General features: G+C 41.5%; 1 protein-coding gene across 4 annotated transcripts in view; it reads right to left on the reverse strand.

The window, feature by feature from the left end:
• Window positions 1-25,896, reverse strand: part of CPNE4 (copine 4) — a 433,913-nt gene that overhangs the window by 331,464 nt on the left and 76,553 nt on the right. The window contains exons 1-2 of one of the 4 annotated variants that reach the window (XM_050938442.1): window positions 4,421-4,508; window positions 3,416-3,974 (exon numbers count right to left, since the gene is read on the reverse strand). The exons of 1 other annotated variant lie outside the window; for it this stretch is intronic. The gene's annotated coding sequence lies outside the window, so the exon portion shown is untranslated. Of the gene's footprint in view, window positions 1-3,415; window positions 4,280-4,420; window positions 4,509-25,896 lie in introns of those variants that run through there. 2 more of the 4 variants (XM_050938443.1, XM_050938441.1) reach the window with 2 other exon arrangements.

Raw genomic sequence — 25,896 nt, forward strand, 5'->3', positions numbered from 1 at the left:
GTGGTAAATTTGACCTCCTACTTCAGACCAATTTCTGCCCTCAATCATGCAGATTGATAGCCTTTGTAATTTTATACCAGCTAATTGAATTGCAAATGCTATTTATGTTCATATTAATCATCTCTTTTTGGAATTTTGCATGTCTCTTTTCCTAAATAAATTAGATAGTTGAGTTTGAATTTAGTTAATAAACACATTGCCCTCTACGGCCCCGATTCAGGAAAGCACTTACCATAGAGCCATCTCTATTCAGCACAATAGTAAAAGGACTCCAGCATCCAAATCTCCCCCTCACCCCCCATTGCTCTGAAGATCTCAAACCACATGTGTGTGTGCATGATGCAATTTTCAAATGTGAATACCTTTATTGGACCAGATTCTCAGCTAGCGTAAATCAGATTGCTCCATTGGAGTTCATGGAGCTACACCAACATGTACCAGCTCAGATGCAGTATCTACTCCACTATTTCTTAATGGAAATTGCTTCTCACTTTTCAAAGACTCCAGCCTTCAGGCAACATTATTGTCTTTTTGTTTTATAATAAACGGGCTTTGGGTTTCATGGTGTGGGGTATAAGGGCCTTTTCACACTTGGAGAGGCTAAATTGAATTTACCCAGACTTTCCCCCCCAAATTCCCATGAGCCAATATCAAAATTGAGAAATGTCAGTCCAAAAGATGTGCCCCTTCCCCCAAAAGTGAGTTCTATAGTAAAGGGGCTTACATTGAAAGTATCTCTTCAAGCGAAGGTTGCTGCTGTGCAGCTACTATGCTAAACATGGGCAAGCTTTAGTTATTTATTTTATTTTTTCAGAATTTTAAAAGCAAAACCAAACTATTTTTACAGCCACAGGCTTTGAAGCTGGGCAAGTGGCTCTGATGGGCTGTGAAGCTGGTTGGACTCCATCTGTGTATGTTCACTGTCAGGTATTCTAGCAATAGCACCAGAAAAGATGAAGTCGTAAACTGACAGAGCGTTTCTTGGCTATGTGCTAGCGTGAAGGCTTTTCTACACTACGAAGTAACGTTCTGGCAATAGTACAGCAATGTAAGTAACATCGGTCCTTTGTAAGGTGTCTGTCTAAACATTCACAAAGCTCTTTGGGACATGGGCCATCTTTTGGTCCTGTGTTTGTACGGTGCCTAGCAAAGTAAAATCCTGGTTCACAACTGGGACACCTAGGCACAACTGCAATACAAATAATGACAAGAATAATAATATACATTTCAATATCTGAACCAGTGCCTTTTTCTTTGGCTTTTATACTGCTACTCTTCGCTGTTTTAGCTGAGCATGTCTCTCTCAATCAATATCCCCACCAACACCATCTCTTCCTTCACTCAACTAACAAACTTCTGTGGTCTCTCTGACAGTCGCTACTACATTTACATCTCTGATTTATTTGTCTGATTCTTTAAGAAGTGAGCACCTAAATGAATTCTACTTTGCAGCAGCTCAGCTGGAAACATGAAAAGAGGACCAGATGCAAAGTTATCTAAATCAATTGCACACACAAAACCAATTGTGTAACAAAGAGGCACTATTCTGCAGTCCTTAATCAGCCAAAACTCCCTATTGAAGTCAACAAGGTTGATTAAGGGCTTCAAGATCATGTCCCATTTCCTTCTCTTTTAATGAAAAGGTTTATTTTGAGCTCTGAAAACATCAGATTATATGAACTAAGTAAATCCAAAACTCACACTGTAATGAGAACTGAACTTTGCTTCATGCTTAATCTACCATACACAAAAATTAATCACATTAGTGCTCTCCCTTATGTAGAATACCAAATAAATAATTAAATTTTGCCTGGAAAGATTTAACAAATAACGTGTGTTCTCCAGTTGAAAGTTTTAAAGCAAATGTGGAATTGACAGTGGAAGATGTATGGCCCTTCAAATATACTGAATTGATCTCACACTTGTATATCTAGCAGGGGCTTTTAGAAGATTAAAGAGAAAACTCCCTTAACTCTTTTCTTTCTTGAAGTTGACTTTGAAAACAGCACTCACACCACTGCAACTCAGCACCCAGCTTCCAATTACAGAAACTAATCCAAAAGGAAGTTGTATGAGCTAAAACTACAAGAATAAAGAAACAAATCTAGTGAACAAAAACATTGAAGGACCAAGTTCTCCCCCCTCAGTTACTTTGGTAAGTTTAATCAAATTGCCCAAAGTGAAGGAAAAGTTTGCACTAAGGAAATAAAGAATTCTGATTAGCTGATACTAAATATTTTGTTATTCAAAAATACTCAAATTAATATTTTCAAGTTAACAGGCAATGATGTGGAGTTGCTTGTACTAACAGCAAGAAAAATTCAGCTGACACTTTTCATAATTCTGATTTCCAAGCTCATATAAAGATGGAGGATAGTACCTGTGTGTTGATCACCCTGCTGTACCAGTGCTGCTGCTATTAAGCACGCACCATGTATTCTATGCAACTCATTACCTATGTATGAGCCATTTCTGGTAGCACTATTTTATTCTATTATGAGCCATCATTCTGCATGCTGAGACATTTGAGCTGTACCTCATCAGGAACTCTAGCATCAGTTCAGGCAGGTAAGAGAGGCACCAAAGACCCACAAACAGAAATAAAGAATGAAACAGACACCGCTTCTCTATGAAACGTACCTAGCTAAATAAAGGTGGGTGGGAACTGAGAGGATAATCAAACAAATATTGACATTCTTCATGAACAGCAATAAACTTTTGCCTTAGGACCCAAAAGTCCTTGTGTGTTTTGCCCTGTAATATCATCTGGTTTAATTTTCCAACCCAAGACACATTATTATTGCTCTCCAAATACTTCCAGCATTTGTAGAGTGACTCTTCAATATTATTTAACAAACTGCTGCTGGGTTGGTCTCTGGGGAGCCCCCTTTCTGCTTCGTTTTAGGCACTTGCCATCCAGCCGGCTGCAAAGGAGGAGTTGGGGATAAACACACACGAGCACACAGAGAATATCGATCCAGTTCATCATAGAAACGAGAACACTCGCTGAAATATTAATCTGTACTCAACTGTAAAAATAACAGTGAGAGCCAAGTTAGCATCGTGCACTTCAGCACGATGGATCAAATTACGTTCATTTCTCTTCAGATCAAGCTAGCAAATAGAATATATGCTGGAAAGGCGATGCCTAGGAGATCCACAACAGTAACACTGCATGGGAAATCAGAGTGCCAAGAGGTCCCACCTGGAAAAGCCAGCGCGTAGGTCATTTACAAGCTCAGGTCATGGATTGCTAGTTAGCACCACTCAGCAGTTATCCCCAGCTGGGGAGAAAGGGAGAAGAAATTAACTAAAAAGTTTCTTTTCCTTAAGTGTAACTACATATTTTGGAGAAAGTTAGAGCCCCACAGCCACTGGAACAGACGCTTTTCTCAGCAGCCAGCGCATCACCTACCTGTGCAAGTGATCGGGACGGGAGCAAAGGGCTGGTCCCAGATTCTTGTGGAGCGGGGTGAGGGTGTCCCCTGTTTGTTCTTGAAATTCTGGCTCCTGGGCTTGGCTGGTTTAGAGAGAGGAGCTTGTGGAAGTGCTGCTCTGAGGGCAGGAGCTTGATCCCTCCGGAAAAGCCGGCTCCATCCTCAGGGCATCGGGAAAGCTGGCGGCTGGAGCATCGATGGCCGCGGCGAGGCGAGGTGGGAGGTGTGGCGCTGGGAAACAGCAGCTTCACACAATGAGAGATTTCCACCTTCTGAGCAGCCCGGGCGTCTTGCTCCGGAGGAAGATGCTGGGCTGAGAACCCTACTCGAGCGCCCCCTGGTGATTCTGGCTAGCACAGCATCACCCCAAGCAAGGTAATTCCCTTCCCACGATTTAAAGCTCTCCCTTTCCCTCCGGCAACTTCTCAGTCCACAAAGCCCACGGCTCCCAGCGGCGCATTTGGCAATATATGTACATTCAGTTAACGCTCTTCCAAGAGCAGCCTCTAAATCGCCACAGTCTAAGTGCAGTTACACCTGGAAAGAAAAAATGAGTGAACATTCAAGTCCCTAACAAAGATCGATCAAATATCAGTGCCAGTCACAGCTTTAGTTAGTTAGCTTTTGCATACGATACAAACTCCCACCTCCTTCAGCACTAGAATCCGGATGCACAGTTTGCACCTACACAGAGAACCTCTATTTCCAGAGTTCAATAGGTTGTGCAAAACTAGCCGGCTGCTGCTGGACAAATTCAGAAAAAACAAACCTTCCCCCTTAAAAGAAAGATACGGTGAGGGTGTTAGGGTCTCCTCCACCCCTAAAACTGACAGCTGTGTTGGAAATTTTAAGGTATCTGCAGCTTCAGCACGTTCTCCCTGACGCTCAGTGGAGGAAGAAATTAACCACCCTAACCCTACCCGCATCTTTCCAAAGGACTAATTCAGCTAGAACGGTTTGAAAAGCAAACACACAAAACTCACTGTACATAATCTCCCAGTAGCCTATCAAAAGCAGTGGAATTCAAGACAGAGTCTGTGTATGTTAATGCCTCCAGATGCACAGACTGAGAATCCTGACACAGATGAGACAGTCTAAATGCCAGAGGGAACAAAAGACGCTGCTCACTTAAAATGATGGCACTGCACTAGCAACACCAGGGGTTAGGGAAGGGTGGATACTTTCAACCTGCAATAACTTGGTGGGGACAGGACGGGGAGGAATAACAACCTTTTATTATACATGTTTTTCCCCACCCACTTTCTGCAGCTCTATGTACACATGCTGCGCTGTATGAACAATTACAGATGAATCTGAAGCATGGTGTTCGGATCTCCAGCTGAACTTTTTCAAAGCACTGGAGTGTTCAGATCTGGGTTTAAATTTGGGCCAAACAAAAATCCCACTCACACCTCTAAAAAGGAAAGCAAAGCCTAGGGTGGCAAAGGCCCCAACTTGGCAAGGTCCTTAAAGAACATACCTCACTTAAAGCATATATGAGTAGTCTCAATGAAACTATTCACGTGCTTAAATTAGGCACATACTTAATTAGTTTGCTAATCTGGGGCTATAATTTCCATATATCGCCCTAAAATTGGGTAGGAGGAAGACCTCTAAATGAAGGAAGGATGGTCTTATGGCCAAGGTCAGAGACGAGGCATTGCACGATGGAGGTTTGGTTCCTGGCTCTGCCACAGACTGCCTGTGTGTCCTTGGGTGACCAGTCACTTAGGTCCTGATCCTGCAAACACTTAAGCACACATGTAACTAGATTTGTATCTGTCCGTAAAGCATGTGCTTAAGTGTTTGCAGGATCAGGCTCTTAGTATCTCTGGCACAGATATGTAAAGGTTTTTAGGCCTAGCTGATTTAGGACCTTAGATTCCTTTGAAACATTGGTTCCCAAGTGCCTAAAGTCACTTTTGAAAATGAGGCTTTGTCACAAACAGATAGTCAAGGGTTAATAGAACAGAAGTACTTCATATCTCTTTGCCTGTAAAGGATTAAGTTCAGTGAGCCTGGCTGTCACCTGACCAGAGGACCAATCAGGGGACAGGATACTTTCAAATCTTGAGGGAGGGAAGTTTTTGTGTGTGCTGTTAGTTTATGGTGGTGGTTCTCTCTGGGTTCTGAGAATGACCAGACGTGCAACCAGGTTTCTCTCCCATCTCTCTGATACAGGCTCTTATATACTCAGAATAGTAAGTACTAGGTAGGAAAGGCGAGTTAGGCTTATGTTTGTTTTCTTTATTTGCAAATGTGTATTTGGCTGGAAGGAGTTCAAATTTGTATTTTGCTAAAAGGATTTTAATTTGTACTTGTATACTTAGGCTGGGAGGGTATTCCCAGTGTCTATAGCTGAAAGACCTTGTAACATATTCCATCTTAAATTTACAAAGATAATTTTTACTGTTTTTCCTTCTTTAATTAAAAGCTTTTCTTGTTTAAGAACCTGATTGTTTTTTTATTCTGGTGAGACCCCAGGGGACTGGGTCTGGATCCACCAGGGAATTGATGGGGAGAAAGGAGGGAAGGGGGAGAGAAAGGTTAATTTCTCTCTGTGTTAGGATTACTTTCTCTCTCAGGGAGAGTCTGGGAGGGGGAGAGAGAAGGAGGGAGGAAGGTGGATTTTCCTCTCTGTTTCAAGATTCAAGGAGTTTGAATCACAGTGATCTTCCAGGGTAACCCAGGGAGGGGAAGTCTGGGAGAGGCAATGGTGAGGGAAAGGGTTTACGTTCCTTGTGTTAAGATCCAGAGGGACTGGGTCTTGGGGGTCCCCGGGCAAGGTTTGTGGGGGGGACTGGAGTGTACCAGGCACTGGAATTCCTGGTTGGTGGCAGCACTACAAGTACAAAGCTGGTAATTGAGCTTAGAGGAATTCATGCTGATACCCAATCTTTTGGACGCTAAGGTTCAGAGTGGGGAATTATACCATGACAGGCTTCCAAGTCAGTTAGGTATTGTAACACTGAGCAGAGTAACACCTAAATATCTTTACAAATCTGGGCATTTGAGGCCTCAGTTCCTCATCTGTAAAATCTAAGTTATACCCCTTACATCACAGGTACTGGGAAGATAAATTCATAAGCCTCTTGTGGGGTACTTTGATACTACTACTGACGGAGACCCTATAAATACAGAGACAGACACTGCAGTGATTTTCCCCCAATATGAAGAGTAAATATCAAGATATCTACAAAGACCATTTGAAAATAAATTTCTCCAGTTATGCAATTCTCCAATGAAAGGGGACCTGAAACAGAGACAGTCATTTCTGTGCCCTGAACCTACTCACGTCAAGTGTTTGCAGAGCTGACAAAGCCAGTCATGCTGCTCCTAAGCACTATGAGGTGTGAAGTACAGAAAGCAAGCAATGTAATCATATTCAGTAGCCAAAACCTAGAACACTCGGCACAGGCCTTGCATGTTAAAAACAAAAAAACAACAACAACTTGTAATGGAGATGAATTCCTCTGCCAACAAGCCTCAGCTCTCTAATTAGAGGCACTAACATAACATTGTCAGTGTCTGTAGAAGACGTTAAAACATACACTGTAAACCTTGATTTTTCTCAGTGCAGATACAGTGCAAATTAAAAGCAGCATTTTACTGTGCACGTTATGTAAAATACAGTGACCTGGAATTCATTCCCAATATAAAAATCAAAGATGAATCATTGTATTTATGCACTCACAAAAATAAACTTAATTTACTTCTATAGCATAGAGTCAGATTTACATAAAATTCATCAAATCATAATCTGTTGTTATAATCAGTGATTTCCTTGTCTTTTCCACTTACGTCTTCCCTGTAACTATTTCTGTCAGTGTAAAACTGTGTTGTCTGCCTTATTCCTTATTTAGATCATTAATGCATAACAGCATGGCCATGTAACTACTCGAGTTCTCAAGAAAACCAAGACATCCCCATCTTAGTTTCATTTTGATCACGAGTCTTGAGTTTAATAACATAAGGGGCAGTAGCATCACATTGTCCTATGCCAGTACCGATGGAGCCTCTCATATCACAGAGGAGGAAAGCACTGGCATATGGCCAAGGAATGAAAAAGAAAGAAATGAAGATTTACTAAAGGAAGGTACGTTATTCCAGAGAAACCATAGGGGTTAATGACAGGCAGGACCACATAAAGAATTCATGTACTGTATGCTGAGTTTGGGATCCGTATTTGGTTGATTCAGGATGAACAGTTTTCAATTAGATTTTTGCTTTCTTTTGTTTTCATCTTATACTCCACTGTTCAAAGCAGCCTCTTTTTTCCCTCTCACAGATATGTATATAATAAGCACTTGAATATCACCCTGTGATTATTTACACCTCACAAGTATGCTCCTCACCATTTTGTCTCCTTGCTGGCATTAACTGCTACCTCTCCAGCTAGTGTTGCTGAAGAAACCTCAGTTGTTGAAGCTTACAAATGGGACAATTAATTGTTGAAAAGGAGAAAGACATGGATACCAAATATACCTGCTTCCTCTTGTGGGTGGCATCAATATATCTTCAGTATACAACGATCTCTTTAAAAGAGAGAGAAGATTGTGTCCCGTTTAATATAATTATGGTGAAAACAGCTGTTTGTGCTAATGACTTCAAATAGTTATTTAAATTAAATTAATTATTTAAAATATTTAGTATTAGTATCATTCACTTGGTAACATTCCTATCTCTGACCCAGCAGGGTATAAGAAGCTTTGGCCACATTTTGGGCAAGCACCTCAATCATCAGCTAGCCACACATCAGACATGAGGATGGGAATGCATGGCCAAAAATCACAGGCCTCTTCAGCTTGAGTCAAATGAGACCCTCCATTAGTTTCATTGGCAGTAGGGTTATATCCCTGTGTTCAGGCCAACCACTAGAGACTGAGACAGTCACAAAACCATAAACATGAGCAGATCTGACACAAGCCAGTACTTTAAAGGCCATAGGTTCAGACTGCAAGCCGGGGCTTCAGCGCATATTCAGTGCTGATGCTGCAGGAGCATGCTGTGCTCTCAGAGAGTGCTGAAGATGACACACTCAGGTGGCTTTCTATATAAGGGATAGCTCAGTGGTTTGAGCATTAGCCTCCTAAACCCAGGGTTGTGAGCCCAATCCTTGAGAGGACCATTTAGGGATCGGGGCAAAAATCTGTCTGGGGATTGGTCCTGCTTTGAGCAGGGGGTTGGGCTCGATGACCTCCTGAGGCCCCTTCCAACCCTGATATTCTATATAGGTGAAATGTGAAGATGTCATGGCACTTGTAAAAAAACAGTGATTTTCAGTCAGTGTTCTCTCTTCAGCAGAGAGTTCCAGAGTCCAAGGCTGCATGTGTGCTACTGCTGAGTGATCAATGACTGACACAGTCACTGCCTCATCATTATTTAGCTCATTGATTTGTAGCTTTCTTGGGATACTTTGAATATGAAAGGTGCTAACACAAAACATGATTCTATCCTATTTTTAGAATTCTTTCTCTGTAGTGAAATGCCCTGTACCATTAAGCCATAATATCAGGTTATGCAGCCTCCCTGAACCAGCCGTCATAACAGGACCTAATTTCAATGACACATCCAGCTGCAAATGCTAAAACAGATCAGATTTTTTCCCCCCTTTTTACTGCTTTAAAAGCATTTTGAAGAGAAGCAAGTGGTAGATATTGTCTTCATGACCACTGGTCTGTTACTCCTGTTATCCCAGGAGATATTTGCATATTTCTGTTTGAAACTTTGGGAAGTGAACATAGAGTTTGTGAAAGTTTCTGGACAGAGACCAAGATCCTGCTTTTCAAAAGTGACTAGTGGTTTGGGGAGTCTCAGGTTCTGGGTGCCCAGGTGAGACACCTTAAAGGGGTCTGATATCTGGAAAGTGCTGAGCACTCACCTTCTCAAAGTCAGGTTCTTTTATAGTGTCTCAAACTGAGCACCCCAACGTTGAGGCACACAAGTGCATTAGTTATTTTGAAAAATCTTGGTCCCAATTCCTATTTATTCACAACATTTACAATTTACAGCAGGAAAGTATAAGCTTCCCGATTGACTGTCCTGGAGCTCAACCCCAGAAACCTGTTGTATGGGGCAATGTGGTCCATTCCAAAAAACAAAATATTTGTGCCTCGGACATATTATTATGAGCCCCATGGATACAAGTCATCCCTGCTGGAGGGCATGGAGACCTGAGCTTTTTCTAACAGATATGATGCTGCTCTCAGTTTTGCATATGGTGCCTAGACACTTCAGGGTTAGGCACGTTAAAAATGCATGCAGAGAGACAATAGTATTCAGAGAGGAGTTGAATTCCACCCAATGCAGAAAATTATCCCAACCCTCTCTTCAGTTTGGCAATAGAATTTTAATGAGCAGCTCCCAAGAGTTGCTGTCAGAACATCATTGCCTTGGATCAACTGAATGTATTATAGAAAATAAAAAAGACAGGAGATTTTTGAATTAAGGAGCTGTGATTACATCTTGGGGTCTTGGTGATTATAAAAAATCAACCAGCCTCTGTTATTGTGCTATGTATCATCATCTGACCCTTTGGTTTGGATTACAGCCCCAGAACTCAAGTCTTACCTGTTATTTATTCTTTCCATCAGTGCTTACCAAACTTTTGAAAGCGGAGTTCCACCTAAAGAAAATGAAACCAATAGTGTTCCACAAGGACTACACTTCCTAAGCTTTGTCTTCACTGCCAGCATAAAGGTGTGTTTTTACTGTGGGATAACAAATGTGCATTAGCTATTCCATTGTAAAATCGTGGTAAAGACAAGGCACTGTAGTTTCACCCTGAAGTAAACTAGGCAAAGTCAGCCAGGGCTGGGGATATAGCACTGACCTCATTTAGCCATCTTGTAGTAAACGTTATAGGTGCCTTGTCTCTAGAGGAGCTGGTTGAAAATATTCCAGTGGAATATTTTTCTGTCAGAAAATGCCATTTTGTCAAAATTAGATATTTTCAGGAAAATATCAATTTTGATGATGTTTTGGAAAAAAAAATAAAAAAAGAGCGAGGCTGAAAAATTGAGATAGCTGAGGAGTTGTTGCGGGGGTGACATGGTGCAGCAACCCTGGACTTTGATTTGTAAAATATCTGGTTATTTTTGTTGCTAATCAATATACTACACAAAAAGTCAGCATTGTACCATCCATTGTGCAATATAATGCCATATTCAAGAGTCAATAAAGGCCTGTCCATTAGAAGGAAATCTTGCACATATAACATCAGCAACAGTAAAAAATCTAGCTAATACCCATGACCTCACACACCTACTGATGCAAGACAATCACAGCAACAACCACCCTTGGAAATTAACATCACCTATTTGGCAAGATTGTTTGTTCTTTCATTATTAACCTTAATTTAGCTCTGGCTGTAAAGAGATGTCAGGCCAAAAAAGGGGGCAAGAAGATGCATTGCATCCTTAACGCCCTAAGAAAAAATCCTGCTGTGGAGAAAGTGAGAAAAAGATAATGAAAAAGTGAAGTGGGAAGAGTTGGCGATCCTGAGCTACAAAAATAGCTCCAGTACAGCCTATCAAGCCTGATCATGGAACACATTTTTTGCCCCAAATGCTACCATTACAATTCCCTCAGTATCTCAAAACCTATTGTGTTCCCTTACAGAGAAAGCCTCCCTCATAGAAGAGATATGCCATCCACAGGGACGAGAATAAAAATTAGCCTCCATCTGAAAAAAAGAATCTGTCACTGCCTGGAACTTAGGAAATGACAGCCCGGTGCCCCAGAAATCCCAGAGAAGTTCTGTGATGGGATTTGGTGACAGTCGTGCTCACTGATGCTAAAACATGCTGCTGCTTTTATAGAGCTGCAGCTCAGAGGCTGAGACTAGTATGGGCACAAGAGGGAGGAGAGCAAGAACATCACAGATGAGCAAAAAATTAAATCTTTACTAGCCAGTTTATTAAAACACACTGCGTATCTCAGTTTTGACCATTGTAGCTAGCAGGCCAAGGGCCTCCCATGGAGTTCTACAGGAAAGCCCAGAGCTGCTTTCAAATTTAGCACTCCTTGGATCAAGACGGAGCATGACGGGTTGGGACCTGTAGTCTCTGCAGGTTCCAAGTCCATAATGAAGTGGAAGACAGGTACAAATGATACAATCCATTAGGTGCAGCCCTCAGGCTCAGGTCAATTTGTCAATAAGACCCAGAGATGGCCAATTATTGGCCACTCTAGTGTAGCTTCTCGAACACATGGTTTCCCAACTCTGGGGCGTCACCCACAAGGGGGTTGCAAAGAGGTATCAGTGTGTCACAACCACCTTGCCCTTCCCATATTGCTAAACAGGAAGGTGGGCCCTGATTAGATTCCAGCTAGAGGGAAGGAGATCCAGGAGGATCCTGATACAAAAAAATTGGGTCAGTGATACTGAAAAGGTTGAGAAGCACTGCTCTAGCTTATGCCTGGTTTCCTGACATACCGGTACATTTTGAACATTGTCATAAACAGATAGTTAAGAGTTAATGCCTCTTTTACCTGTAAAGGGTTAAGAAGCTCAGTAAACCTGGCAGACACCTGATCAGAGGACCAATAAGGGGACAAGATACTTTCAAATCTTGGTGGAGGGAAGTCTTTGTTTGTGCTCTTTGTTTTGGGTGTGGTTCGCACTTGGAACTAAGAGGGACCAGACATCAATCCAGGCTCTCCAAATCTTTCTAAACCAGTCTCTCATGTTTCAAAATGGTAAGTAACAGCCAGGCAAGGCGGATTAGTTTTATTTTTGTTTTCTCAACTTGTAAATGTCCTTTTTTGCTGAGAGGATTTTACCTCTGTTTGCTGTAACTTTGAACCTAAGGCTAGAGGGGGTTCCTCTGGGCTATACGAATTTGATTACCCTGTAAAGTACTTTCTATCCTGATTTTACAGAGATGATTTTTACCTTTCTTTCTTTAATTAAAAGCTTTCTTTTTAAGAACCTGATTGATTTTTCCTTGTTTTAGGGGATTGGATGTGGACTCACCAGGGATCGGTGGGGGAAAGGAGGGGGGATGGTTAATTTCTCCTTGTTTTAAGATCCAAGGCGTTTGGATCTGTGTTCACCAGGGAATTGGTGAAGTCCCTCAAGGCCACCCAGGGAGGGGAGAGTTTTGGGGGGACAGGAAGTGCTCCAGACACTAATTTCTGGATGGTGGCAGAGTTACCAGATCTAAGCTAGTAATTAAACTTAGAAGTGTCCATGCAGGTACCCACATTTGTACCCTAAAGTTCAGAGTGGGGAAGGAACCTTGACAAACGTATATAAAGGTTCAATGCAATCACCATTTGTTCAGCCATGGGTTAAACTGTATAAAGAGGAAATTTAGTGCAACTTATGTTATTTCAGCCACTGACATTTGCTCTCTTTTTTCCTCCACTCAGTGGTTTTTAGCTACTCCACACTGCTTGCATTTCTAGCACTTTTGTCATATAGCACCTGATTATGCCAGTCTCATGCTATTTTCCTTAGAGAGGGAAAAACTATAAAGCTCGTTTAACAGTAGTGATATAGTGCTTTTTTTTCCCAACAAAATTGGCTGAGAGGGAGAAAAAGCATCTTTTATTTAAAAAAGTTTGCTTAAAATCTCCCAAACCCTTTGTGTTGAAGTTTCACACACAGCAGGAAGTATCTCTGTGTATCAGTAATAAAGAGACTCTGCTGATGGGTCAGAGCTGTTTCCTTGCAAGGTGTCAGAGTTTCTGAATGCAGCTATAGACTTGAGATCTCATAGGATATTTAATATCTCACATTTCCTGTATCCTATAGTTTATACCATAATTTCTTCTGGTCTTTTCATGAGTGTATGCATACAAAGGAAGGTACTGGAACTAATGAGCATTGACTAATAACGAGGTATCCATTGTCCTTAAATAGCTTGAACTTTCATCATTTAGATGCCTAGTTTAATGTAAGCATCTTCTGTAACAGCCAGAAATCGAGGAGGTAAGGTTACCTCTTAACTGTCACTTGGGAGGAAGTCTCATCTCCCAGCTATGGGTTGTAGAAATAATATAGTTTTAGGCTTCATTATTGAGGCCAATGTTTTAAATAAGGACAGGAGATTTTCTCTGAGCACAATTTTGCTAATGTACCCATCCTGACTGAGGGAGGTTCTTTTGTATGATGTGCATGTACCACTGGAAAATACATGATTGTGATTTGTTCCAGCATTAGATACCTTATTTTTTACTTCTTCAGTGGGCCAAAGTCATCCCTGGTGTAACATTCCAGCGATTGTGCTATTAAGTCATGCTCTGTGTCTGACTGTAATTCTTGTGAAGACCATGGCCTCCTCCTCATCTTTGTTTTAAGTACTAGTAGTGATGGCCCTGGTAGGCAGAAGACTGTGAAGGTTAGATATTAAACAGGTGATTGCTTCCTCCACTACTATGGGTCTGTTTCTAAGTTTGTGTGGGAGAGGGAAGAATAACCTGGGCTATTTTCTCCTCTTCGTGAGTGAAACTTGAAAACCACTGAGGTTCTCTACAATGCATCTGGGAGAGACATGAAAGAAGAACTTAATTCTGTCAATTACACTTGTGAAGCAATTAAAGAATCAGGACTAGGCCTGCTTATGTCAGATAGTGTGTACACAGAGCAGTTAGCAGCATGACAGCTGCTTTATTTCACTTCCTCAGTAATTGACACAGAAGCATGGTTTGGGTTTAATTTCTGTATTTTGCAGTAGTATCAACAAATTCACCTGGAACATTACTGTTGCTGCTTCTTACCCATCACTCTTCAATGACACCACAGGTTGACTTGGAGCAGATAACAGGAGACTGATTCCCAGAGGATGACTGGGAATAGGAAGAGCTGTTAGGTAGCTTGAGAAGCTTTCAGATAAAGAGGAACAAATACAAGAGAAATTCATTACTCATGGGAGGGGAATTCCTCTGATTTCTTAAAATATAGGATCAGGCTAAAACGCAAAATAAATCCTTACTGTTGCAAGTGCCCTGCAGGCTATTAGATTCACTATTAGGCCTCGTCTACACTACACGTTTAAACCAAATTTAGCAGCGTTAAACCGATTTAACCCTGCACGCGTCCACACAACGAGGCCCTTAATATCGATATAAAGGGCTCTTTAAATCGGTTTCTGTACTCCTCCCCGACAAGAGGAGTAGCGCTGAAATCGGTATTGCCATGTCGGATTAGGATTAGTGTGGCTGCAAATCGACGGTATTGGCCTCTGGGTGGTATCCCACAGTGCACCACTGTGACCACTCTGGAAAGCAATCTGAACTCGGACGCACTGGCCAGGTAGACAGGAAAAGCCCCGCGAACTTTTGAATTGCATTTCCTGTTTGCCCAGCGTGGAGCTCTGATCAGCACGGGTGGCGATGCAGTCCCAAATCCAAAAAGAGCTCCAGCATGGACCGTACGGGAGATACTGGATCTGATCACTGTATGGGGAGACAAATCTGTTCTATCTGAGCTCCATTACAGAAGACAAAATGCCAAAGCATTTGAAAAAAATCTCCAGGCTATGATACAGAGTCCACAGCACAGTGCTGTGTGACAAGCGTAACAGAAAGCCAAACAACCAAATGGACGCTCATGAAGGAAGGGAGGGGGGACTGAGGACTCCAGCTATCCCACAGTCCCCGCAGTCTCCAAAAAGTATTTGCATTCTTGGCTGAGCTCCCAGTGAGTGTAGGGTCAAAGACATTGTCCGGGGTGGTTCAGGGTATATCTCGTCAATTTACCACCACTTCCCCCCATGAAAGAAAAGGGGAAAAAATCATTTCTTGACTTTTTTCAGTGTCACCACATATCTACTGCATGCTGCTGGTAGACGGGGTGCTGCGGCACTGAACAGCAGCATCTTCTCCCCTCCTATCCCCTCCCAGGTGGCAGACAGTACAGTGCAAAAGGACTGATAGCCGTCCTCTTCATCATCCCGTGAGTGCTCCTGGCTGGCCTCAGGTGAGGTCGGCCGGGGCCCCTGGGTAAAAATAGGAATGACTCCCGGTTATTCCCAGCAGATGGTACAGAATGGCTGGTAACCGTCCTCATCATAGCAACTGGGGGCTGAGCTCCATCAGCCCCCCCGCTTTCATGTCTAAAGAAAAGATTCTGTACTGCCTGGACTATCACAGCAGCGGGATGCTGGGCTCCTCTCCCCCCTACCGTTTAATGTCCTACCTGGACTATCATAGCAGCTGGAGGCTGCCTCCCCCTCATTTTATCTCACTAAAAACTCAGTGTTTCTTATACCTGCATTCTTTATTACTTCATCACACACATGGGGGGACACTGCCACAGTAGCCCAGGATGGTTGGGGGAGAAGGGAAGCAACGAGTGGGGTTGTTGCAGGGGCACCCCCTAAAATGGCATGCAGCACATCATTTCTGCGGGATCTGACATGGAGCAGCTGTGCTCTCTGGTTCTCTGGTACACTGGTTCTCTAGTACACTTGCCCCATATTCTAAGCAGGATTGACTCTATTTTTAGATAAACCATAAAGGAGGGATTGACTCGGGGAGTCATTCCCATTTTTGTCTTTGCACCCCCAGCCGACCTCAGCGAAGGTCAGGCAGGAGCACCCATGACAGCAGCAGACAGTACAGAACGACTGATAACCATCATCTCATCGCCAATTTACAATGGCACAGAGGACGGTACAGAACGACTGGTAACCGTCTCTGCTACCTTGCAAAGGCAAATGAATGCTGCTGTGTAGCACTGCAGTACCGCCTCTGTCAGTGGCATCCAGTACACATACGGTGACAATGACAAAAGGCAAAACAGTCTTCATGGCTGCCATGCTATGGCGTCTGCCAGGGCAATCTAGGGAAAAAGGGCACGAAATGATTGTCTGTCGCTGCTTTCATGGAGGAAGGAATGAGTGATGACATTTACCCAGAATCACCCACGAAGCTGTTTTTGCACCATCATGCATTGGGAGCTCAACCCAGAATTCCAATGGGCGGGGGAGACTGCGGGAACTATGGGATAGCTACGGGCTAGCCAACCACAGTGCAATGCCCCAGAAATCAATGCTAGCCTTGGTACATGGACGCACACCACCGAATTAATGTGCTTAGTGTGGTCGCGTGCTCTAGACTTTATACAATCTGTTTTACAAAACCGGTTTATGTAAAATCGGAATAATCCGGTAGTGTAGACATACCCTTAGTAACAGTGGCATTACAATAGTACATAGAGATTCCCACTGAGATTGGAGCCACATTGTGCTAGGCACTGTACAGGCAGGTGGTCTGAGACAGTCCCAAACACACAAAGGGTGAGAGGGGAAACAAAGGCACAGAGATAGCCATGACATGCCCACGTGGCTTATCACACAGCTGATCAGTGTCAGAGCTGAGAGAAGGGAGCCCAGATCTCTTGACTCCTCGTCCAGTGCCCACCCACTAGATCACACTGCCTCCTCAAAAGACTCAATCATTCAGATTTTGCCTAGGGCTGTAAAGTAGACAGAAGGTTTATCCCTAATCACCTGCTTCTCATTCAAACAATAAGAAGTTTTAAAATATGAAGGCTATAATAACCCTCTTTTTAAAGTAACCATATTTACATATTAACTGATCAGAAATAGATGCAAATTTTCAAAAGTGGGTGCAACAGGAGTACCCATAAAAATGTGTGTGCACATGCTGGATTTGCAAAATCCCACACTTGTGTATGAAAAAAAAAAAGACATGAAATCAAGCCTGTGAAATGAGAATTTAGCTGGTGACTTACAAAGCAGCAGATTTTCCAGTTTGCTTTTCTATTGATTCTGCAGTCTTATCAATGGTTGAAACTTTTTCTGAGCAGTAAACAGGTATGACTCAAAGACACCCAGGGAACAGATGCAATCTGACGAGAAAGGACTGATTCTGTAACGTGATCTTTGTGGACAGACATCCTGCACTGTCATGTTAATGGGGTTATGCAGGCAGATGGGCGTCAACCCACAGAGACCACCGACTTCTTGTACAACACAAGGCACAGATCTGCCCAAAAAGAATTCCTAAGGCAGATCTTTTAGAAAAACATCCAATCTGGATTTTAAAATTGTCTGTGATGGAGAATCCAGCATGACCTTTGGTAAATTGTTCCAGTGGTAACTCACTCTCATCATTATAAATGTACGCCTTATTTCCAGTCTTATGTCCTTATGTCCATTGCAGGACAAGGGCCTGAAGAAAGTACAGTACAACTCAGAGTTACGAATACCTCAGGAATGGAGGTTGTTCATAAATTTAAAATATTCGTAACTCTGAACAAAAGGTTACAGTTGTTCTTTCAAAAGTTTCTAAGTGAACATTGACTTAATATAGATTTGTAAAAGCAGCAAAGAATCCTGTGGCACCTTATAGACTCACAGACATTTTGGAGCATGAGTTTTCGTGGGTGAATACCCACTTCCTCAGATGCATGTCACCCACGAAAGCTCATGCTCCAAAACGTCTGTTAGTCTATAAGGTGCCACAGGATTCTTTGCTGCTTTTACAGATCCAGACTAACACGGCTACCCCTCTGATACTTAATATAGATTTGAAACTTTACTATTCAGAAGAAAAATGCTACTTTGCCTTTTTTTTTTTAGTAGTTTACGTTTAACACAGTACTGTATAGTATTTGCTTTTTTCCCCTCTGCTGCTGCCTGATTGCATAATTCTGGTCCCAAATGAGGTGCTTTGTTGACGGGTCAGTTCTTAACTCTGGTGTTCATAACTCTGAGGTTCTATTATAATGTGTTTATGACAACACTTTTTTGACTATGTAATTTTAAAAATCAAAGGTTTTAGAAGGAATATAAACTCTCATGTTTCAGGGTATAAGCCAACCACTAAATGATGGGAGGTAGGAAGAAACTTTGCCATTGGGTATGTTATTTCACAACCATCCACCATCTGAAGTATCTGATCCTAATCACTCTCCTAGACGAGATCATTGAATAACATGGAACACTGATCTCATCTGCTTTGGCAAGTGCCGTGTTCCCCTATTTAAGATTTGCCCAGCAGTGCTGCCTTTTACACGATATAGCTGTAGTTCTAAGAAATGAAAAAAGTAAAGAATTGTTCGTTGAGCAAAAAAAAAAAGATGACAATGTCTTTCTTAGAAGCATCACTGTTCATGTAGTTTTTCCAACACATAATGGAGTCATCTTTCCAAAAATGGGATCTGTGATGGTTCCATTTTTCAGACATTATGTGTCATAAATAAAAGGACAAAGGAGCCCTTAAATTTCCCACAGGAAGGCCTTTCCTTTGTACTCCTAACCATCTATGTCTAACACTGCTGAGCTCATATTTTTCTGTATAGCTGCTGAAGGTAACGAGAGACAAACTTCAAGGTCACTGTAATTTTCTACCCATTTTTAATGAGAAAGGGTTATCGCCCAGTGTGCCCTTTTCCACTTTTTTGCAAGTTAACAAAACATTTAGAAGAGGCTACCCTGCTGTACATTAAATGCCTGGTTACTTCTGCACAAGGCATTAAATCATTTGCTAAAAGCAATTTAGAAAACAGCCTATCTAAATAAAACATTACTCAAGATAACTTATTAACTTATAACTGGCATGACATCCTAGGATGTCTGCTTCTGTGCCTTAAGTCAGTTCTGTTGTTCCACATAGGAAGCCTGAAACTGAGAAATCAGAAACCAGGTGGTTTAATCTCTTTTGATCCCTTTTTGTCTTCTCTGCATGTATCCTGACCCTTTTAGCACATTATGTCTCATGTACTCCTTCCCTCCTTCTCTTTCAACTGTTTTTCTTTCCATATGCTCAGCTAACTCATCTTTTCCTTTCCTGTCTCTCTAACCTGGTTCTATTTTTTTTTTGTTTTGCCCAGTAAAGATCCAGGCCTACAAAAGATATTGCTAATCACATATTCTCTCATTCTATTAGGAACCTTTTATTATGCATCTGCTGCACTGTTGAAGTCGATTATGAAAATAATTACCTCTTTGTGAGAGAACAGCAAGTTGGCTTGACTCCAGAAGACAGGTGTTCCCAGGAAGAGTTCTCACTAAATATTCGCGTTCACCATGCACTAGTCTGAATACTATCTACCTATTTAGCAAGCCCTTAGTATGCAACAGCTTTCTTTTTCCATAGCAAATATTATATTATCATTGATGAATCACTGGAGCCAGCAGTTCCCACTGAAAGATTTGCACATGGTTATTGGATGGAGTCCTACATCATCTGTTATCCATAAATTCCTCTAATGGGTCAACAATAGCTATAGATGAACAAAAGAAAAGGAGTAGCTATTTTGTATATACTATAATATAGTCATAAACTATTCAGCTGCTGGAACAATATCTTCACAGACCTCCCCAAGTTCTAAGCTAACCACCATCACCAAAAATCTGTGTGCGCCAGGGCTACTCCAGGAGTTAAAAACACTCCCTAGAAATGATATTTTAGCTACTCAATCCTGTTCCAGCAGAAGTGTCATTTTTAAGAGGTGGGAAACAAGGCTTCTCCATCCTGTATGGAGAGAGTAAGCAAATTATCCAACACAGCTTTTGTGAAAAATAAATATAGGTTATTGGGAAGAAAAAACAGGAGGAAACATGATAGAATCACCCCACACCTAAAGGAACGACAGCCACCAACTCTAGCCACAGAGCCCCCATTTCCCTCCTCAATTCAGTCCAAAGGTGGCATGCTCAAATACTTCTCCCATTCCTTATTAACTTTGACAGGAGCATGACTAGTCCCAATGATTTCTGTTTAAGAGCCATTCCAGGTCAAAAGTAATCAAACTGTGCATAATTTAGTGTTTGTACAATTTGTTATTTAAATGCCTCTCTTTATATTTGTCTTCTGTGTCATTGTAGCTGTGTTGGTGCAAGGCTATTAGAGAGACAAGTGGGTGAGGTAATATCGGTTATTGGACCAGCTCCTGTTGGTGAGAGATACAAGTTTCCGAGATCTTCTTCAGTCTAGGAAAGATACTCAGAGTGTCACAACTAAATACATGGTGGAACAGATTCTTTGGCATAAATAGTTAACACATATTGTAAGAAAGCATTCAAAATGAAGTGGGTCATTAACACTTCCACAATTATGGGACCAAAAAAGGGGGGGATTAGTGTGTTACAGATTGTTGTAATAATCCATACATCCAGTGTCTTTATTAAGACCATGATTTTCAGTGTTTAGCAAAGTTATGAATGTAAGCTTCGAGTGTTGTACAGATTTCCTTTGAGAACAAGGACTGAGAGGTCAGATATAGAGTGATTGTTTTGTGAAAAGTGTTTGCCCACGTATGATATGCTGTTTTTGTCTTTTATCATGTTTCTGAGTGAGTTCATTTGAAAGCATAGTGATTGTGTGGTTTCACCCACATAATAGTTGTTGGGGCATTTAGTGCACAGAACAAGGTTTTGTGGTGCAGAAATTCTACCCAAAACTTATCTTTTTCACCAACAGAAGTTGGTCCAATAAAAAAAAATTACCTCACCCACTTGTATCTTTATATACGTTACATAATCTAGGTCAGGGGTTCTCAAACTTCAATGCACAGTGACCCCCTTCTGACAACAAAGTTACTACAGGACCCCAGGAGGGGGTTAGAGCCAGAGCCTCACCGCCCCAGGTCGGGAGAAATGGGATTGCAGTCTGAGCCCCACCACCCTGGGTGGGATTGAAGCTCTGACTTCAGCTTCTTCAGTCGTGGATCCCAGCAAGTCTAATGCTGGCCCTGGTAACCCACAGTTTGAGAGCCACTGATATAGATTATCCGTTTTGATTCACCATGAATTTACTCTGGCAGAAAGCACAGGATGTCTGTCTAGAAAAGGATAGCAGCAGGTGAAACGGAGGTTGCGGATGCATTGCACCTGCTGCTATCCTTTCTGGACAGCCCTAAACCGTGACACTGCTGAGCACCTCCTGTGAGGTGCCAAGTGCCCTCAGTCCCTTTGACTACAACTGGAGTTGAAGGCACTCCTAAAAGACTGCAGAAACTGGGATCCAACTGACCAATCACAACTAGAGATTTCCCTGGATTTCCAAGTGTCTGTCTAGGACCTTATGAAAAGAAAAGCATAATCTCTCCCTTCCTCAGCTGGAGTTCAGTTCTTCATGGTGTCTGTTTCTCTTCTACCTCTTAGCTGGTGATTTTTCCCAAGAGAGTGGAGTTACAGGGCTTCTTATATTTTATCATCTTAATCTTCACAATCTCTATTTACCAAACAGGCCCATTTGCAGGTTCAGCTTTTGAATTTCTTTCTGATCCCTTTTCTGCTGCTCTGCTAAGGGAATTTATTTCCAGTTTGTATTACACTGTATACTGTGGAAGGTGATCCTTTCATGTTCAAAATGAATGCCGTTTCCCAATGTTTTCTGTCCAGGTGGGCTCTCCTACCAGTATATCTTCCCTTACACTTAGAGTTCTTACATCAATTAGAGTAGTGAAAGCCAGGTACAGACCACTTCTGAATCAAATATTTTTAGCTGCTACTTTTAAGTTTTATTAATGATTAATTCCTGTTGATACCTTGCCAAAAGCATTCTTTGGAGAATGACAAAATAATTAGCAGCTATCCAATCTAATTTTTTTCCTGGAAACTGCACAAATTGAATATTAAGGGAAAGTGTAATTCATTATCCGTGAACAGTTCACAATCTACATACACTGCCACCTGCACATGTCTATTTTCAGTAATCTATTCAAATATTCTGCATTCTGAAGTCCTTCATATATGAAGCATGACACCCAAAAATTGCTGTGGAAGATTAAGGTCAAAGATGATGAGTAACCCTAACTCCAATTATATGAGACATGGCAAGTTTGCATTTTATTATCTCTGTTACCCACAGCATTTCCAAGGTCCAACAGACTCCCTTGACTCAAGTGTTGTCACTGTAGTAACAATGATAGCAGCATTTACAGAACACTTTCCATCTCTAAAGTATTTTCCATATATTAACACATTGATCCCCACAACAGCCCTGTGAGGTAGGGAAGAGGTTATCAGCACAAATGGGGAAACTAAGGAAGACACTATAAACACTGCCATGGAAGAAATTAGTATCAAAGCCATGATTTGATTTTAGAAGCTCCTGACTTCCAGTCCTGTGCTCAGACCACTAGTCTACACCGCTCTCATTTTTGCTACATTCTTTCTTTACAGTCTGACACTTTATCGGATAATATTGGTGTTTCCCTTCCCCCATGTAGGTAGCCATTTCATTTGCAAGCAAATAGTTAAGTAATGTATGTTTACTTCTATGGCACTCCATGCCCGAAAACTTTAAAGTGTCTAACAGAGTCTCTACAAAATCAAAAAGATACAATCAAGCTCCAACATAAGACAACACCAAAACAAGTGCTCAAATATACAATAAATAATATCTCACCCTTTCACATACATACCACACATCACACCCCAGCTACGCACAACAAAATACTTCCCACTCCATATGCAACACACATCTAAAAAGGAAACCAAAATGATGAGAATCTTGCCCAGAAGGACGACACAAATGGACTGGCATATATTCAAGAGGAGAACATTTCAGAGTCAGAGACTCTTGATGGAGAACTTAAATGTTGTAAAGGGCCATTCCCTTGAGTCTATACTGGTTAAAGGAGGGCTGCATTTGGTTGGTGTTTGTCCTAGTCATATTCAAACCTTTCCCTTTCTAACAGGAGCTGGAAGAGCTGTCTCTTCTGGGTTGAGCCTCCTCTGGATTTCACTATCCAGTTCTCCAAAATTCTTCTCACCTCCCTCCCAAAAGGGGCAGGGAGTAAGGACACAGTACAGTCCATAAACAAAGTCACTTTTATGATGGAGAGAAAACCCAAAACAACAACACTTTTTGAGTCATAAAAGATCAGTATTAAAGCACAATTATGCTTTTGTCTGCTTTGCTGTTCACTAGTAAGCTTTAAATACTGAGACCTTGACCTTCATGTACACTCTCTGGATAATAACAAGAAGCTAGTGAAGAATTCTGCTAATCCTGAAGAAGCATTTGTCCCAGAGGGGCATTTATAGGAGATGGGTTTTCCCTCAATTAACAATGCTCTGTTTAATTTCAGCAACTTAACGAGTTTTGATTAATTATTAATTACTCCAGAAGTGCATATTTTAAAAACACATTTTTTGTTTTGTTTTCCCCATTATCTAGGAAATGTAAGGTATTGATTTGCCTAGTAAAACAGGCTAATGATGTTTAGGTAAATTATTAAGTATTTTATTATTTTAATTAATCCAGTTTCAGATGCATATACCAGAGCAGGAAAATCTGATAATAGTTATAACAAAGATGCAGTTGTGTCCTGTCTGCCAATTACTATTATAGAATGGATATCTGGAATATTTAAGGCTTCCTTATTCAGTATATTGCATATAAAATTTAATTAGAATTTGATCAAATTCTGCTTCAGCTATTTAGGGTTGGCAGGTCCAACAGGAAAAAAACTTTTTATGGTTCCTCGTGAACATGAATTTTTAATGCCTCGAGATTAGATAGTGCAACCTGCATAGGCTAGAAGACTGAAAATTGCACATGCTGGGGAATGGGAATGAGGGGTTTGGTTAGTGCTCCAGGATTTTCAGGATTATTATTTGGCAGCTCACATACTTTTTATCTGTTGGCTTAGATTATTAATGGTAGTAGCAGTATTATTACAGTTATGTCTAGATGCCCTAAGATTGAGGCCGCCTTCTACCAGGCACTATATAAACACATACTGAGAAATAGCCCCTGCCCTGAAGAGCTTGCAAACTAAACAGAGGACAGATAGAAGCTGAGAAGGGAAATAGAGGCACCAAGATGTGACGTGACTCGCCAAAGACACACAGCAGGTCAGAATCAGCAATAGATGTCAGGTTTCCTAGTTCCCAGTTCAGTACTCTAGCCACTAGACCACATTGCCACCAATGCAGAAGAGCTAGTTGCTATGAACAAATGGCATGAGGGGAGATATTCCTCTCAAGGAAGCCTTATTGTGCACAAGAAAAAGAAGGCCCTAATCATTTTGGTCATTATCTCTCTGCAGGTGAACACATACTGTGATTTAGGGATCTTAGGAGGAATTGGAAAAACCTCAGATTTAGTATCAGATTTAGAAGTCAATCAGCATTTGGGGATTTTGTTAAGGACTAAACTTCAAAGCTTTAAGAAATGGAGATCTGGAGTGATTGCTCCGGGACACACACTAATAACTTGTTCCAATCTTTTGAACAATGAAAAGCAGAGAAGAGCTTCCAAAATATTTACTGATTCAGATCCTAGCTGAGGGATATTCTAACCAAGGGGTTTGCTGCAACTGATAATAAACTGGTTTCATAACCGTCCTGACATGTTGCCACAACTGTTCTGTAGAAGGTGGGTTGTGGATGATAGCTGGATGCATATAATCCCTTGCCCAAAATTAGTCATAGCAAAATGCTAATGCCAATACCAATAGACTAGTAATCTGCACGAATGCGAGTGCAATATATTTAAGGAGAAGATTTTCGAATGCAAGAATTTCAGCAAATGTATAAATATTTTGCCTTGGGCTTATTTTAAGGCTAGACTGTGCCTATAGGTACATCCCTGACCAAAGGGGGGTGTAAAATGAACATCCCAGGAGGCATCTCTAAGCCACAGTTCCTTCTCTGCTCTGGGGAGGAATCTCTGGGGTTGGTGGGTGAGGTAGGAAGAGTAAATTAGTGCAGCTCTTGGAAAGGGTGTATTTTATTTCACCCTTCAGACATAGCCAGCTCCTGGGACAAATAAGTAGAGTAAATAAAGCCAAGACTCAACCTACACCCTCACCTATACCCATCATCTTGTTTGCCCATGGGAAGACCTGGGGCGATTGCACTTCAGAGCAGGACCCAAGGTGCAGGTAAGTCTTAGGAGAGCACAACCTAGCCCTTAGTGGGTCTGATTCTACTATCACTTACACCAGGGTAAATTACAACTAGTTCCGTTGGATTGAAAGGAGTTACATGAGGAAAAACTACAGGAGAGACACCAGAATAAAACCAGACAGCAGAATTAGGTGCTAGACATCCAGCTGTCTTCCTTTCATTTGCCCCATGATTTTTGCTTGATACAGCTCTAATCATGGGGTATTAATGGAAGATTTGAGGTTAAAGAGTGTACCCATAGGCTTAATCCCCTGGAAGAGGGAGTCAATATCTAATTTATTTATTCATGTAAGTTATTTCTAGGCATTTCCAGCTCCTGCATTCTCATAAGATCTGAGCATCCTAATTGTATCTCCCAATTCAATTGTTTAAAATGGCTAAGAAAAGCTGCCTCCTTTTTATGCCTTCCTTCTGTTGAGAGGCTGTTGTTTTCCTGTAGAATGCTAGCATGTCAATACTTTATAATTGAAATATGTTGGAGAGATGTTTAAATATATTTCTCCTTTCAGCTGACTAATTAAAAATAACAAGCAATGTGTGATGTATATTTTTAGAGGATGTCAGGCAATGTTATTTTTTTGGTGATACAACATGCCTTTCCCCCCAACACTAGGACG

This window comes from Gopherus flavomarginatus, chromosome 2 (assembly GCF_025201925.1).
Source record: "Gopherus flavomarginatus isolate rGopFla2 chromosome 2, rGopFla2.mat.asm, whole genome shotgun sequence".
Lineage (NCBI taxonomy): Eukaryota > Metazoa > Chordata > Testudines > Testudinidae > Gopherus > Gopherus flavomarginatus.